Below are 17,143 nucleotides of genomic sequence, written 5' to 3' on the forward strand. Positions count from 1 at the left end.
CATGAGTCAGGCACTTAAGCTCTAGTGTTTGGAGTTCCAGGATACAACATTGTTTCCTATTGGATAGTTTCTAGTTTCTGGGTTCTCTGAATCACTCTTTAGGGGTACCTTTCTTTCCCCATTCACTGTACTGGAATCCTAGTAGCCCAATCATGTTTCTGTAGATCACCATCCTGGGGTCAGGGACTTAAAATAGGCATTAAAACAACTAAGTTGAGGGCAAGATTACAATCCAAATTTTTCCTCTAAATTTCCCTGTCAGAGTCATGCAGGGACCCCAACAGCAGGCATAGATTTACCTTAGCAGTCTGGGCCATATTCGTAGCAGTCCCTTTGATTAAAGTATATAGTTAGTAGAGCAAAAAACATAGCTGGTTCATAAATAATGGATAATATTATATATGAATTAGAATTTCTCTGGGTATCTGGTGTTATCTTCAGCATTGTATAGCTACTATATAGTTTACCAGACATCTCTCATTAATGAAGAGATAACATACAAAAATAACTCTTAAAAACAGGCACTTCTGAGCTAAAAGGGTCAGTGTGTTGCTTAGCAACTGTTAGCCAGTATAAAACTAAGCACATACATATGTTAACCTGTGCAGTTTGTGATGAGGACAAGCTTTGGGAGCTCAACCCATTAATTAAGATATTTGCTTGTTAGCCAGAAATAATCCACAACCAGAAATCTGCTGGACATCAGCCTCACTTGCAAAAGACCTTGAACTCAACTGTAGACTTGTTGAGGTTTGAATAAATGATAATACTGAAAACCTGTTCTGTAGGAGTAAATTCTAACTTCTCTATATGTAGGAGTCAAGAAATCTTTTACAGTGGAATGGATGCCATAAAGTAGCACTTGCAATTAAATGAAGATGGTTTTCTTAAGCAAGTCTATAGAAGTGGTTTGAACATCAGAATAAGTGGAAGGGGTTTATCTTTGGCTAGAGTGATATTGGTGCATATTTTGCAATATGTTTGTTTCTTCGCTTGAATGGTAGGTGCTCATTATGCACGTTTTGCTTTGATATCGTGTACATGGAGTAAATTACTTTTGAGAGCCTGTGAGTCTATTACCAGAGAATATTACATCTAATCATGCTTCCTGAACAATTTCTCATTCTTGCAAGATCAAGAATTTTAATTAAATCCACATCCACTGCCACTCTAAAATAAAAAAATCAATACAAATAAACTTTTTTAAAAGGGCAGCACTTTTAGGAAACACATCAAAATATTGCTGCTTAAATACCTTTCATCCAGTAAAACTGTGCATTACACTCACAAGACTAGAAAATCATGTAGTGTAAAGCAGCTTGGACCCAGTGAAACTAGTGGAGTTGTGCCAGCTGATACTAACTAAAGATATGGCCTGTAGTCTATACTACCTTTCATCCAAGGATATGGAAATGTTTTGGTGACTAGTTCTAAGCTTTGTGAGTCTTTGGGCATGTCTACACGTTGCCATATGGCAATATTGCTATGGCACCATGCTTTAGTACTTTCTTTTGTAGACAAACATGACTGCTACATCACACTAACATGCTGTACAGTAACATAGTGTAGATATGGCCTTTGAGAACTTTTAAGCCCATTTTCATAAATAACCAAGAAGGAAATCCAATGACGGATACTCTGCCACAAAGAATTTTTTAAATGTCTTATATTTTAAGGAAAGTGAAGTATACAATACTTTGTTGTAAGGATGATTCTGCTAATTTCACTTACATTCAGGGGAACCTAACTGCACAAAATAATCTAATTGATGGTGATGCAAGTATTTGTGGAAGAATTTGCTTATTCACCCTGAATTAGATTGAAAGAATTGGACCTTGCAATGAATAAAGCAGTAAGCTTCTTTGAAAGACAGATAATAAAATATCGTATTAAAATGACTGGTCAGTTAGTCAGTAATGGGAGTAATGTGTGTGAACTGTTGTGGACCCAAAAGTGAGAAAATGCCTTATATTGCAGGATTCAGGAACTGGCGAGTTGCTTTCATGCAATGCCAAAGGGAAAATTTTAATTTCTTCTCCCAATTTCTCTTCCTTCTCTGCTTCGGTAATGGATTCTATGACAGGGCAATTGCCTAATATTTACACTTGAGATATTCAAGTGCCTTCATAGGAATGAGGGACCACCTTGGGCCAGTTAAGAAGCTTCGAGTTTGGAGATATATTCTTGTCTGTTTTTTAAGTGTTTTTCAGTTGCTATTAACTCTGGTGCAGGCATGTACCAGGAATGGGTTAACTTATGGACCACCTGGGAAGCAGTAAGGTTGAGTAAACTACTGACTGAGGTAGTGTTACTTTATTTTTTATGTCATAAATTCAAATCCTTTATGGCTATACTTAAATAGAGGTGAGAAGCAAAAAACAATAGCATCAATCATTTAACTGCTATTGTACCGGTAAATGCCAATAACAAGAGTGGTTATCTCTGAGATTTTACCAAATCAAGTAGGGATTCTGTATTTCAAATGCTAAATGCCTGAATACAAACTGTTTGGAGTTACAGGTTTATTTCACACAGATTAGATCCAAGAGGGATAAAAAGTTAGAGAAGCAAAAGTCTGGGAAAAAAACTGTGATGAGTATGTATATTGCCTTTCAAGAACTTTAGAGTTAAAAACAAAAATTAGAAATTCTAGACTTCAGAGTTAGGTAGTACTTCACAAACAAAGCATGGATTTAAAAAACACTGCCTTAACTGTAGTCCAGAGTAGAAAAAGGAAGGAGATCCTCCTATATGTAGACACATGGGCCGCATCCACAGTGCAGGGCATGTATTTGCAGCAGCACAAATAGTAGCAGCACCACGACTTTGTGCCGCAGTGCATGCACCTGCCTGTGTGCTTTGCAGTGGGGCACTGTCCCACAGCTCCATGTGCTACAGGGGGTCTGACTGGGGCACAGGGTATTTCATCTTGGGGCTAGCTGGCAGCTAGCTGGGGATCAGGACCCAGAGATGGGGAAGCAGGCAGCCCAGAGCTGTCTGCTCCTCCATCTCCATGTGCTGAGGAACCCCCATGCTGAGGAACCCTGTGTCCCAGCCAGCCACTCTCCTGTGGCTGGGACACAGTGTGCCTCAAGACAAGGGAGTAGGCCACACTGAGCTGGCTGCTCCCTTGTCTTGAGTCACACTGCACCCCAGCCAGCTGCTTTGTGACTACCTGGGGTGCAGTGTGCCTCAGCATGGGGGGCTTCACATGCCTCAGAGCAGGGGCTCCACAGCAGAACCCCTGCACTGAGGCATGCGAAAACAGGGGAGCAACCAGCCCAAGGCTGCCTGCTCCCCTGTCTCAAGGCAAAGTGCGCCCCAGACAGCTGAGGAGCAGGGTGTCTCAGCATGGAGACTCCACAGTGCCTGGAGACGGGGAAGCAGGCAGCCCTGGGATGCCTTCTTCTGTCTCTGTGTTTGTCTTGGTGTACACCATTTTAACATGCTTTGTGCTGCTTTTTGGTTTGTTTGTTTGTTTTTGGTAAATTAGCAGCTCCGCACATGGTTTAACGTGCAATGTGTGCGGTTTGTGGCACTGCAAATAGGCTGCACATCTGGATCCAGGGTGCAACTAACAACCTGGGTCAGAAATTTCATAACACAGTATGAGCAAGTAATGTGATAGGGATGCTATCATAGACATTTGATTCAATCAGAATAGATTCTGTTGCAAATTCAGTTTTTATGCACAAACGGTAGGTTACTTTTTGCCATTACAGATATGGAAAAGCCAATGGAAAAGATGGCACGTTTTAACTCTCTTGAAAAACAGAAACATACATTCCTTCAGAATAAATGTGGTATGCTTAACATTAAACAAAGAGAAACATAATTTTATGACTATTTTTCACTTTAAGGCCATTATGCAGCTGTAAGATCTGGCTTGGCTTCTTCAAGTTTATATTAAAAAAAGAGTCAAGACCAGCCTGTGTGCAGGACACCTGTTGAGGAAGCAAATCCTCTTTTGTTTCCCAGCACTCCCACAAGAGTCTTAGTGCACCAGCTCCGGATACCTCATGCTGATGCTACTAATTAAAATGTTAATAACTTTGAAAGTAAGAGTCTAATCAGCTCCTTTTTGGTTTTGCATACTAGAATTAAACTACATGAGCACAATGAGCCAATGTTTCTCTCCCCACTACTTGTTGATTTTTTGCTACAAATTAGCAAAACCATTAGAAAATTTTTGAGCTTTGGTGAAAGCCTCATGTTTGGGGAAAACATGATTTAGGAATCACTTGTCCTACTGACATCAAATAACAAGGAAAATTATTCCTCCGCTACAGACTTAATAACACCAAATTTGAGCTCATTATTTTTTTACTGTAGATTTTTAGGTGAGATCAAAATCAGGCATTTAAGAAACTCAGCCTCCTCTTTGCTATGGGGAAGTTATGGATAATACTTTGCATAATACTTTCATATAGTTTCTGTTGCTAACATGACTTCTTAATAGTAATGACTATAGGTTGTCTGTGTTGAGTCTACTTGAAACTAGGTCCTATGATGACTAAAGGAAAGCTCTGATTTCTTGACTACCATCTTGCTTACTGCTAATAACACGGGGTTCAAAAAAAGAGAAATGCTGATGCTAAAGACCAGTCACCCCCAACTTTCTAAGCTTTACCCTCAAAAGATCATCAGTGCTATCATCTGAAGGCTTATGGCCTAACTTCTGCTCAGCTCATCATCACATACAATCCCACTTCTGGTCTCAGCCCATCCACGATGTTTCTCAGACTTGTAAGTGACAGCAAACCCTTTGGGGGGTCACAGCACAGTCTGAGAACCGTGGCTAACAATGCTCGTTTTTGACATTGATAGCAGTAATTGGAGTATAATGCCATCTCGGCTTGAGGTGAGAGGATATAATTTTGTAAAACAATCCTGAGGACATGAACTGCATCGCATCACAGTTAGCAACACTTAGCAACTCTATCTGGAAAATGATCATGTACAGCATCAAGTAATTTATTGGTCAGCTGTCTTAAGCAAACAAACAATATATTATTTAGTTTTGTGTCATTTGATTTGTTATGAAAGGAACTGTATTTGGAAAGGCCTGATAGTGTATTAGCATATTGTATCACTTAGGAGAGAAGCTGTATATTTGAATGTTTTCTCAAACCTCTAAATTCTTTGTGTTGTAAGATCTAAAGCTGATTCTTTTCCAAGCTCCAATACAGTTGCAGAGTTTAACAGCCAAGTTTAAACCTAGATCATTTAAACCTAGATCATTATATTCTGTTGTAATAGAATGAGTGGGTAAATCTATTGCTTCCTGGACACCTAATTATAGTTCCCGCAAGAAAGGACATCAGTGTCCTAAACAGCTCATCCTTTGAAAGGAGGGAGGCCCAGTATCACGTACTTCTGGCTTCTATAGCTAGTGTCTTTTCTTCTCACTGATCTAATTCCTTATTTTAAAATCTTCTCTCTTCCCCTTCCTCTGCCTTGTTAGACAAGTTTTCCCAAGCTTTCTCTCAGCCATGCACTTGAGTGATGATTCTTATATTGGCAAAACTGAATGGGTGGAAGCTCTATTCCAGTTATTTTCCCTAAACCAAAGCACAAGGCAGCTAGTTTCTTTCGCAAGATCTCACTCCTGAGAAACTCTTCTAATAACAAAAAAGGGGTTGATAATGCATGGCAGTGAGTGTTCCCACTGTGTTTTACAAAAATGCTTTATCAAATGTGTTCATAATGAAAAGGCTCATGTTAGAACCAAAAGAGAATTCTTGGCGTACCAATCACTTTTACTGAAGGTTTTTCTTTGGATCTTTGTTACATATTACATTGCCCCTCATAGGAGGTGAAGAATATGGCAAATGCTGCTTTTTGTTTTCTCTTTTTAAATTAAGTTCCAAACAGGATAGATATAAAATACCTGCTCTGGGCACACACAAATTACTACTCTTGTGAAAAATCCTGTTGCTTCCAGTGTCTTTTCTATCTCCACTGTAGGGAACTCCGATGAGGGAATCCTTTGGTAAACAAAGTTGAATAAAGTTTCCTCGTAAAGCAAAATTCTCCCTCTTTATCTTTGAGGAGATAATGAAGGCAGACTTCTGTCACAGTATGTGACAAAATTGTTTATATTTAACAGTATGTCATGACCTTCTGGACTTTTGGGTTTTTTCCTTTTAGTTATGGTTAACATACTTGGGAATGTGTCAGTCTCTCTGAAGGAGCTATGGCAATCTTAGATCATTTTAGGATGTAAGGGTTTGCTCAAGGAAAAGCTTCCATGGATAATGACCAATAAAAATTTCTGGGTTGTAAAACTAAGAAGGCATCTCTTTTTGGAAAAGGGCATACTGATCCTAGCCACCTTCAAATGATAGCCAGGGATGTGCACTGCGACAATGCTAACCCACACATTATATATGACCAGACTTTGGGAATACTACTGGGGAATTTGCCCCAGAGCAGGTCTTTTGCTAGGTAACTGGCGGGGGAGAAAGTGGGACAAGGAGTGTGCTCTGAAAAGGTATTTTCCCATGTAGGGGAAAGCAATTATAAAGGAAACCTTTTCTTACTGCTCCAAGTCAGGCCAGGAAAAAATGCTGCCTGAAGGTCAATTTCTCTCTGTTTTTCCAGAGCAAAATCTAAAGCAGTGATGGGGAACCCTAGGGTACTGTGTGATCTTTGAAAAGTGCTGTGTGGTGTGAAGAGATAAGTGCAGGCTCTTTCCTGAATGACTGCTGCCCTGCCCCCAGTATCTGGCCACTCTCCAAGGAGGTAAGCACTGTAATAAATAAATAGGTTTTTGAAACGGAGTGCTGCTCAGTTCACAAAAACTATGGAGGGAGTCTTGAACCAAACAAGGATACCTTGAATCAGACAAATGGTTCCTTAAATCTAAAATGGTTCAAAACTACTGAACTTGTGATTTAGGGAGGTAAGTAAAATGCCCCCTTTGCACTTCCTTGCTCACACACAAATACCCTAAAAACTCTACAACTCCTTGAAATGGAGATGGAGCTAAATTCATGTATTTGTTCTTCTTGCTGGAGCTGACACCCTTCCCTGGATAGGTTAGGCTGGCATATGTCCACATAAGCACTGTTCAGATTGTCACAGACATTTTCAATGGCAGCAAGTCATAACTGAGGTTATTGCTTAGGGATAAAGAGATGAACTTGACCCAAGCAATACCATAAAGACAGCATTTCTGTGCATCTTTTATCAGAGGCATAATACAGATAAATTACAACAAATCTAATTTTTCTTTAAAACTAGATTTTTCAAAAACATCATTATTAAATACTTTACAATGGAAACACCTATGTGATATTCCTAACTGATATTAACCACTTATATGTGCAATTTATTATTCCAATCTGATTAAAGAACTATAGCTGCAGATGAAGATCTCAGAAATGGGTGAACAAATGTATGAATTTAAAATATATAAATAAAACAGATTTTGAACTGAGCTTTTAAAAAAGATGAACATTATTCATGACGATTTCAGGATTCCCTTTAATGCATATTTGATAGGATTTGAATGAACTCAGACTCAGAAATTCTCCTTTCTATAAGTCTCTTCTAAATACTAAAGTGGAATCAACCTTGGATTTAAAGGGGTATTAGCTCTCTCCTCACATATTCTGTCTAGTCTTGTGAGAGCTGCCCATTGTACCTAAATACAACAGTTTCTTTAGCAGTGCTGAATCTTAGACATTAAAGACAGCCTCTCCTCAATGGGGGTTACTACTGGGGGAAAAAGAAATTTTCAGTGTGTCAGGGAAGGGACAATCTAATCCTCTTTGCTGGTACATCTGCTCCGGCAGTTTTGCTCTACAAATCAAAAGGCATCCCATTAATTAAAGTCCCTTTTTCTTTCATTTTTATTCAGCTTGTGAAATGTGACCAGTATTCACAAAAAAAGTTTCAGCCCACTTTAGACAAATATCCACCAGAAAGGGTATGCACTTTGATTTGTTGTCTGGTTTCCGTTTACTATTCTTTCTTTCTTTCTTTCTTTCTTTCTCCTTCTCTCTCTCCTGATTTTTTTTAAGATGAGGACCTTCTCCTTTGGCAAAGTGCAATACATTCAGAGAGTCTTACAAAACAAAGCTTTCAGTTCTTGGTCAGCAACAAACTCATCTTTGTTCATGCAGCTCTATTAAGGAAAGAAGGCCAATTTTATGCAGGTTTCTATGGTCTGCAACACAAAGGCATCTATCTGCATGCAAGCTATCTGGCAAGCACACAGCAGACTATGAGATCATCTATTTCAGCAATCGCCAGCTGCAATGAGGAACTGTAAAAATTATATACTAGTTTATATAGTGCTTTTATTTTTCTAAGCAGCGTGCACTACAGATTTATGCATTGTTTTGTGGACAGTTAACAAGTGCAGCTAATAGGGCCCCTTCACATTTAGATTCCAGGACCTGGTCTGCATTTTTTTCCTTGTGATTCAACAGCTATTTTGATTGGATACAAATGTCATCTGTCTTAAGCAGGAAGTGATGCTCGACTGCCTTATCCCTGGGGTTTCTACTGTTGTCTAAGGAATCTTGGTCCTTTATTTGATGGGCTTTTACTGTGCTTTTCCTAGCATCCACTGTTATCCCACAGTGGGTGGCCATCTATTTAACACTTGCCAGTTGCATCATATACTTACTATAAAGACTGCATATACTGTAATTCCACTGCATGAGGAAAATGAGAATATTTCTCAAAGTTGCTTGTATTCCTTAAAGCAGAATTAATGGGGCATTTTTGGAAGGGAGCTTGGATGACATTTTTAAACAATATTCAGCATGTAACTTCATCTTCATGTATCCAGCAACTTAATTTTGCCAACATAAATCAGGGGCCAATCCAGTCCTCACTTGCATGGCAATAAGGCAGCACATATTACCTGGTCAGTGGAAAGACTTCAGCTGAATTCAGTGGGCTTAGAATCAGATCTGCAGCGCATGTTCACTATGCTAGGGAAGTGGTGCATGTAAGCATGCCCTCTGTACACATGGCCTGGCCTGACATTACTACATGAGAATAAGCAGGAAGTGGTAGGATGGGCAGACTGGAGGCACAGTAAACCTACCTGATCTGCTACTAAACAGACAAATAGTGTAGCCACTTCTGGCATGCTTGCACTTTCTGTAGCCATAGGACTAAAATATCCTGTGTGGAATAAAGCTTAGATTTGGTTAAGAAGCATGGCTTCCTCACTTCCCCCTGCATATTTTTCCACAACAGCACAGCAATTTTGGCTGGACACTGGGTTTAGGATTCCAAGAACAGATTTTGGCCAAATTTATGAAACATGAACTCTTTAAAAGGAAAAAAAGTAGTTAACAGCAACTACTGCATGTTCACTGTATTGTTAAATTAAAAATGAACCAAAAGGGGTTTGACATGGACATGATTGGAGTATGAGAAAATGAATTTCTACAGACAATTACATTTATTTTCCTGATGAGTAACAGTTCATAATGTTGTCTGTCAAGCATATGTGACAGAAAACTTTAATATACACATTATAAAGAATTCATAAGCCTTTGCTATTCAAGACCTGCAGTTTGGAAACAAGTTCTGTCATCAGAGAGTGCTGTATATTTTTTATTAATGCAGAATATCCTATTGCAGTTAGTGCCATAGGAAAGTTCCACTGGTTTGTGAAAGCAATGTCTTTACATCTGTTATGTCCTGACCTACATAAGAGTCCTACAATCCAAATAAGGAGTCAATAGCACCTATCTTTTGGATCACAGCATAACAATCCTTTGCTCACTGTTGCATATTTAGAACAAATGAATACATAATATTGCTGGATAAAAGCTAAAACACTGAAGAGGCTGACAATTGCTTCTTGAAATAGGTTTCTGTGCTCTATGTGCTTTTCCAGATCAAAATTCTCTGAGCCAGATTTTGCCCTGTGACCCCCACATGTAGTTCTCCTTGATGTCACTAAGATTAGCATTAGCATTACCATTACTTATTTATATTGCTACAACACCTAAAGGCCCCAGGGAAAGACCAAGACACCCTTGTGCTAGATGCTGCACAGATTGAGGGAGAGCTGCATGTGCATGTGTGTATGTGAACAGATTTTCTTCAGTTATTTTTATCATCCTTAGTAAATCCTAAGAAGTAGAACTTGTTTTGTCCCGAACATGAAAGAAGCTGCTTGCACTCAGAATCACCTCTGTGAGTGGGTGAGAACTGATCTATATTCCAAATGAATTATTTAGCAACCCACACAATGATTTATATGGATGATTAACCAGTTAATGTGTCTTTTTCTAGGAGTCTGGCTATGATTTGTAGTTTTAACTCACATTGTGATGACAGCCTACTTTGAAAATAAATATTTGCTCAAGGTATGGATTTCTACTATGACCTGAAATCTCCTTTACTTACTTTTATTTATGAACTAGTATGCCTGTTGCTTCTGTAAGGACGAGTCACGGCAAAGGTTTGGGTCACACACTAGTGAACTGAGTATATGCTAAGTATTGAGAGAACTTTAGAATATGATTCAATCAAAAGGATATCGGGACAAGTTATAACTAACTCTTTGTCTTTCCACTCCATATCTTAACAATGTATTTAAATTACAGCTCTCTTACCTTTCCAATTAGGATAACAAAGATGATCCTTTACAACTATTTACAGGACCAATGAAGCGCAGCCATCCTGAAAAGGTAGAAACCAGCAGAATACTGTACAGGAGTGAGCAGAAGAGAAAAATCCAAGGAAAGGAGGGCATATTTCCCCAAACCATCATCATATGTCATGTGAATATTGAATTCTAGTGTTTAAAGATCTTGTCCTAAAAACCAACCTGGACCTGGTCTCGTATATGGGCTAGCTACCTCAAAAAGATGAAGAACTGAGCTCCCTTTGAGATTTGAACCTTCTGTTCCAAAGTAACTAAAGCTTGCTTCTTTTCTTTCCCTTTTCCTTTTCCTTGGAGGCCAGGGGAAGGGATTTATATGCCTGCAGATACCAAAAGAAGAAACATCTTTGCCTAAAGAATTAGACAGCTTGGCATAGGTTATGTTAGGGTATAAAAAGAAGAAAATAGCAATATCCATATTCTTATCAGCCAAAAGACCTTAAGCCCCTATAAATCACAAAAATGATTACTAAACTATACCTCTGTTCAAAAGGAAACATTCATATGACATGATGTGATAAGATATCCTACGGTGTAAAGGCATATGCTAAGAGTGAGGAAGCAGACACTTTTATGCGTGTATGGAAAGTTCATCCACCTGTCCCACTATTCAGTCAACAGATACTGGCTCAGCATAGGAATTACTGAATTAAATTCTATGGCCTGTATTATCCAGGAGATAAGACTGTGCCTAAAAGTAAGAGTGAAATTACACATTACACTTAGACAATACTAAATATGTTTCACCAATGATTCCTCTAGAAAATCCTCTACATCAAATGGGAAGATTTCCCAAAATGCCAGCATCCTTGCTGAAGCCCATGTTACCAATACTGAGTCCGTGATCCTCAAGCACCAATTTCACTGGTCTGGACATTATGTGCAGATGCGTGATTTAGATCCCAAAATAAGTGCTCTATGACCAGCTTTGTTGCAGCCTGAGATCTTGTGGCAGCCAAAGGAAAAGCTACAAGGACACACTGAAGGCATACCTTAAGACAACAGATGCTAACATGTGAGGACAGCCTTTAGTCCGGTTCCGGCTATAACCGGGCTGCCTCCTCTTCCCGGGACCCTTCGGGGAATATGAATGGGTAGACTCACCCGTCTTGATGGACCCTCATGTCGTCTCGCCTGCCACGACTTTGCTGTCATTCTCTATTAGTTCAGATGGTATGACGCGTGCAGTCCAAAAGTGAGACTCTAGTCTTCTCCCGCGTCCTGGGGTCCTGAGGGCTCCTCCGCCCCTACACCCTTGCTCAAAGCCACCAGAATGCCCGCTCCTCTGGATCGGTTCTCCAATTGTCCAGCTCAAGGTGCACCCGAAATAAAGTACAGTATCAAAATGTAAAGAATGCCGCGGCTGAGGTCCCTTGGGTGGTTGTCGGCCTTAATGCTTGGCGTTCGATCCCCAGACTCCTCCCCTGCCACGAGGTGGGGAATTCCTGCCCCCCCTCAGTCTAGCACCGTCCGACGGGGCAGCTCTGTCCTTGTCTCTCTTGGTTAACCGAGAAAAGAAACTCTACAAACAAAAAAGGTACCGTCAACTCCTTTGCTCCCCGGAGGTCCTTCCTGCCGTTGTCTACCGCCGGCGTGGTCTGGGCTGGATCCCGCTTACTCCACCCAGTGTAGGTCTCTGTGGCCCCGTCAAGCTGGCTCCCCTTGGCTACGTGCCTCGCTGGGGCACAGCCGACTCCAAAAGGTCCGTCCACTTCTCTGCCCCACAGGGACCCACCGGAACGTGCTCCTGCCGCTGTCAGCCGCCGCTGCTGCCGCTTCTGGATCCCCCTGCCTCTGCGCCTCTGGCGCGCTTCTTATACTGCCCGGGGTTGCTCCCATGCCGGCTACGTTGGGGTTCCTGTAACGAGGAAGTTCCTGTCCTCCGCCACCAGCCGCAACCTGGAAGTCGAGCCGGGTCGCGCCGCTGTCGGGGCCGTCCAGGCTGGGGCCCCTCTTCACTCCCTTACACAACATCAAAAGCTGGCTGCTGACTCCAGTTGAACTACAACCTCATCCAAGCAGCAGCCCACTTCAAGGTAAAGCATCCTGCCCTTGAAGCAGGGAAGAGAGAGTGGAAGAAGGAAAAGGCGAGAAAACCCAGAATATGATCTTCTCTTCTCTGTTGAAACACCTGCAACTTATGTGAATGGATCTTTGGTTCAAGATTGGACTTTCAAGTCACTGTAAGCCCCATCAATGAGCCATTGTAGAGATCATCCTCAAATGAGAGATTGCCCTCTTGCTGACACCACTGTCTCCCAAATCTGTGCAATGTTAAGCAGTCATACATTAAGGTTTAATATCGTTTCCTGCCCACACAACTGTGACTTGCCACTAGAGGGCTGGTAAACAGGGGCATGGCTAGGACACCTGGGCTCTTTCCCTACTGGGAGATGGGAATGGTGCATTGTGGGATGCTGGAGGACTGCAAATTGCTTGTTTTATCTCGCTATGGCAGACTGAAGTTACCCTAACATGACTTAATCAAGCCTAGGTTTTTTATCATGTTGATCACTATGCTATTGGAGGTCGATGACTGCATTTTCCTGGAAGAACTATTTGCTGTGAATAAATTGCAGCTATGCCCTTGTTGTTTATAGAAAAGTCTTCAGCAAGGAGAAGGCTTGAACTTAGTGGCTGCTTCTGCATGATGAGGGATTCGGGTCCACTTGCGGCATTGAAAGAGAATAATAATTGCTAGAGACAATTCCATATGCCTAATCAGGAAGAACCAAATGAGATACAATTCCTGCTCATTTTTTTCTTTGTTTCAGGCAAATGACCAGATTTACACGGAAATATTTTTCAATCTGAAAGCAAGGGTATGATTATTGTAAGTAATCAGTTGGAAACAGTTAAAATCTGTATATCTGTATGTGCCCCACACTAATGCTTGGTTTCTAACTTAAATTAAATGCAGGCTCTGAAATTCATAATCATAAATGAAAATCATTGAATATTCCACAAGGACATGATAAGAAGCATGGAAAATCAACACTGGGCAAAGCAGTTGATGCATGCTAGTCAATGCTTGAGTTAGGTTTCTACTGAAAGAGAAGTTTAAATGCCTGGTATTTTCTGTAATGAAAAGATTAAGCAACAGATATAACTATATTGTAGTAATTTTCAGAAAGAAGGGAGAGTAAAGGTGATGCATCAAAATAATGATAGCAGTATACATGAACATACATTTGTTTTTCACATGTGAGAAGGTTGCAAAATCAATTTTACCTCAACATACAGCATAATAAGGAATCATTTACCTTTGGTCTTTTAATGATGAGAGATATGGAGTAAATTCTGCATTCACCAAAAATGCATGGAAGACAGCAGCAATTTCTGTGCTCTTTCAAAAACCATGGTAACTCAAATTATCTGACAAAGCCAGATCACATTACTGTATGCTTCTTTCTTAGCAATTTAAAAAAAATTCCTTTCTTCCTTTCTCTTTCTCCCTAAATCATTACTAATATGTAGATCCAGATTGACTATCATATATGGCCTGGTGCACCAGTTCCACCCAGAGGTTGGCAAACCGAGCATTAACTAACACATTCTCACCGAGCAGAACAAGGGGTGCAGACAGAAGAGCAGCTCTCAGCTGTAACTCAGAATGCTTTTTATGAAGCGTTCTGAGTTACAATGATCCCCTGAAACAAACAGAAATTCACTGTTGGATCCAGGGGGGAGGGGGCAGTTGGGGAAACCAGATGCTGGCTGCAAACCTGCAGCTGGTTTTCCGTAGCAACAGCCCATCCTCCCTCCTACCTTGGTGCTGTTTTCAGAATGGCAGGGAGGAACGGAAGAGGGGATCCAATCCAAAGTGGGTGGCAGGTTCTAATCTACCCATCTCAACCTCTAGCACTGGCTGAAAATACCCCAAACTGAATTCCTTTCTCCCTTCCCATTCTGAAAACATCTCCAAAGCTAGGAGGCAGGCAGACACAAGTTACTGAAGATGCTGTTTTGAAACATCTTAATCTGAACCCTCATACAATGATGGTTCAGATTGTTGTGGGATCAGGCCCTTTTAAAGCACTTTGCAGCCATGAATTTTTGTTTGGTCATGGCTGTAGAGCACTTTCAGGGGCCAGATCAGGCAAAAATTGTCACTTCTGTCTGCGCCCAAACAGTGCAACTACTTGTGCTCCATTTGCCTAGAAAACCAGCCTCAAAGAACATCTCTGGGTTCAAACAGAGCATCCCAATAGACCAGAAGGGAAATAAAACCTTACACGGGCCTAAACTGAATGAGAATGCAGCCCTGCCTGGGCATATAGCTCTGAAAATACTTTTTTGCAATTATTAGAACATTGCTCTGTGAGATTTATTTTCATTTATAGATCACGTGCTACAAAAAACTCTTTGGATGCTTCTACACAAGTTGTTTATTGTGTAGTTGCTTAATTGGCTCTGCAGTAAAACTTCAATATCTACACATGCAGTGCTATTAGGACAGAGTAAACTAATTCATTCTACTGTAGGATAGTACTGCCAGACACCAGTACTATCTGATGGCAGAGTTATTTACTCTGCTGCAATGCACATGTAGATGCTGACAGGGCTGGCTGGGGCATTAGGGTGCTTCAGTGCAGGGGCTGTCTGTCAGTTAGCCCTGCACTGAAGCACCTTTGGCCTCCAGTCAGTCCCTCCACAGAACATTAAGCCAGGCTGGAGCAGTCCTGGGCTGGCAGGCTTACCTGCCAGGCCCTCTTCCAGCTGGGGCTGCTCCATCCCAGCTCAACGTGGTGTAGTCCCAGGCACTCCAGAACTGCTCCAGAGTTTATTTAGGCACACTAATTGCATGTGCAGATGTGCCCCTTGTTAACTAAATTTCTACACCTTCTCCTTGATTTGGTATAGTGTTTCTACTGTAAAACAACTATTCTGCTTGGATTGATGTGCATTTAAGTATTGAAATATTTTTGGGGAAGCTGTCTCCTTTTTTACAGTCAGACAAAACAGCTCATATTTGTAAAACATTGTGACAGTATTGTGGGAAGGTAGGGAGCCTTTGATGTACATTGAGAGAATTACAATCAAATGGACCTTTTTGATTCAATTGAAGGAGGTTCTGAGGAGTTTTAATTTCCGTTAGTAAAGCTGGCTACATAGAGCCCTGGAAAGGAGTCCTTATACTGAAACTAACATTATCAGATATTCTTATTTATTTTTCACTCAAATGAAGAGGACTTTTGGATTTGCAACCAAACATCAAAACATTCCCTGTAAGGTGACAGAACTTCTTTATTGGTCATATGTCTAAGTGCGAGATTTAAGGATTTCAGTCTCTTTAGCTTACTTAAAAGAAAATCAAGTTGTGACCTGATTATTTTATCTGTGTAACTTCATAAAGAAAATACTGGCAACTAATGCACTTCCCTACCTACCAGAAAAAGGTATAAAAATAACAGATATCTGGAAGTTAAAGCCAGACAAAGTATAAGTAGGCAGAAAACACACACTTTTAATAGTAAGGGTGATTAAGCATTAGAACAAACTGCTAGGGAAAGTTATGGATTCTCCTTTTCTCAGTGTCCTTGAATCAAAACTGGATTCTTGTCTGGAAGAAGACATGAGTTAGCCAGACTCCAGTGCTGGAGTCACATCATTCAAAAACTAGGTTAGTATCCTCGGCTATCTAAATCAATCTAGATGTTCTATATTTTTCTGGCCTTAAAAAAACAATGAATCTATATATCATAAGATGATCTGATAAGTATCCAAATGTTTGAGAGTTGAACTGTAATGAACTTTGCAAGGTTTGTCTTCTGTTCCTATGTTCTACTCTTAGCTTATGTATTATTAATAGTATATTCACACCTAGAAATTGCAGTTGGATAGTTTAGGACAGTTCCTGTTCTGAGGAATTATAAATATGATGTGGCAAATGGAGAAAATAAATCAATGCAGATAAGACAAAGTAAATAGTGAAGCAAACAGCACCTAGCTATTTCTTGGATGCTAGACACCAAGGCTTATGCTGGAAGTCTAACTCAATAATTTAAATTCTGCCTGCTTCAAAATGGGTGTATAGTGTGCAACAGCTGTCACTCCTAGCCTTATTGTGGACTATACAGTTTCTCTGGTGTCCCAGTTCTCAGGTGGAATGGCTATCTTGCTCTGGTAAATAGTCTAAGGTAACTTGCAAAGCAATGTATGGGCTTCATATAACAAGCACTGGCTGAAGTTCTAGGGGAGGTTAGATTAGCTCATCATAATAGTCTCTTCCAGCCTTAAAATGAAATTTATTTTTGAAATTTACTCTTTTATATTAAAATAATTTAAAATATGAAGGGCTAATATTGAATTAAGCATTTTGCATTGATCAACACGAGGGAAATTTTTTATGAAAAATGTTGAAATGTGGGCTTTTTCAATCTGATTTGGGTCAAATTTAAATTTGAAAATCCTCTAATTTTCAACTGGATGGAAAATCCATTTTTAACCAGGTTTATTTCATTGTATAAAATTGTAAAAAAAGTCACCAATGTAAAAAAA

Source organism: Crocodylus siamensis, chromosome 4 (assembly GCF_052110815.1).
Source record: "Crocodylus siamensis isolate JL-2025a chromosome 4, ASM5211081v1, whole genome shotgun sequence".
Lineage (NCBI taxonomy): Eukaryota > Metazoa > Chordata > Crocodylia > Crocodylidae > Crocodylus > Crocodylus siamensis.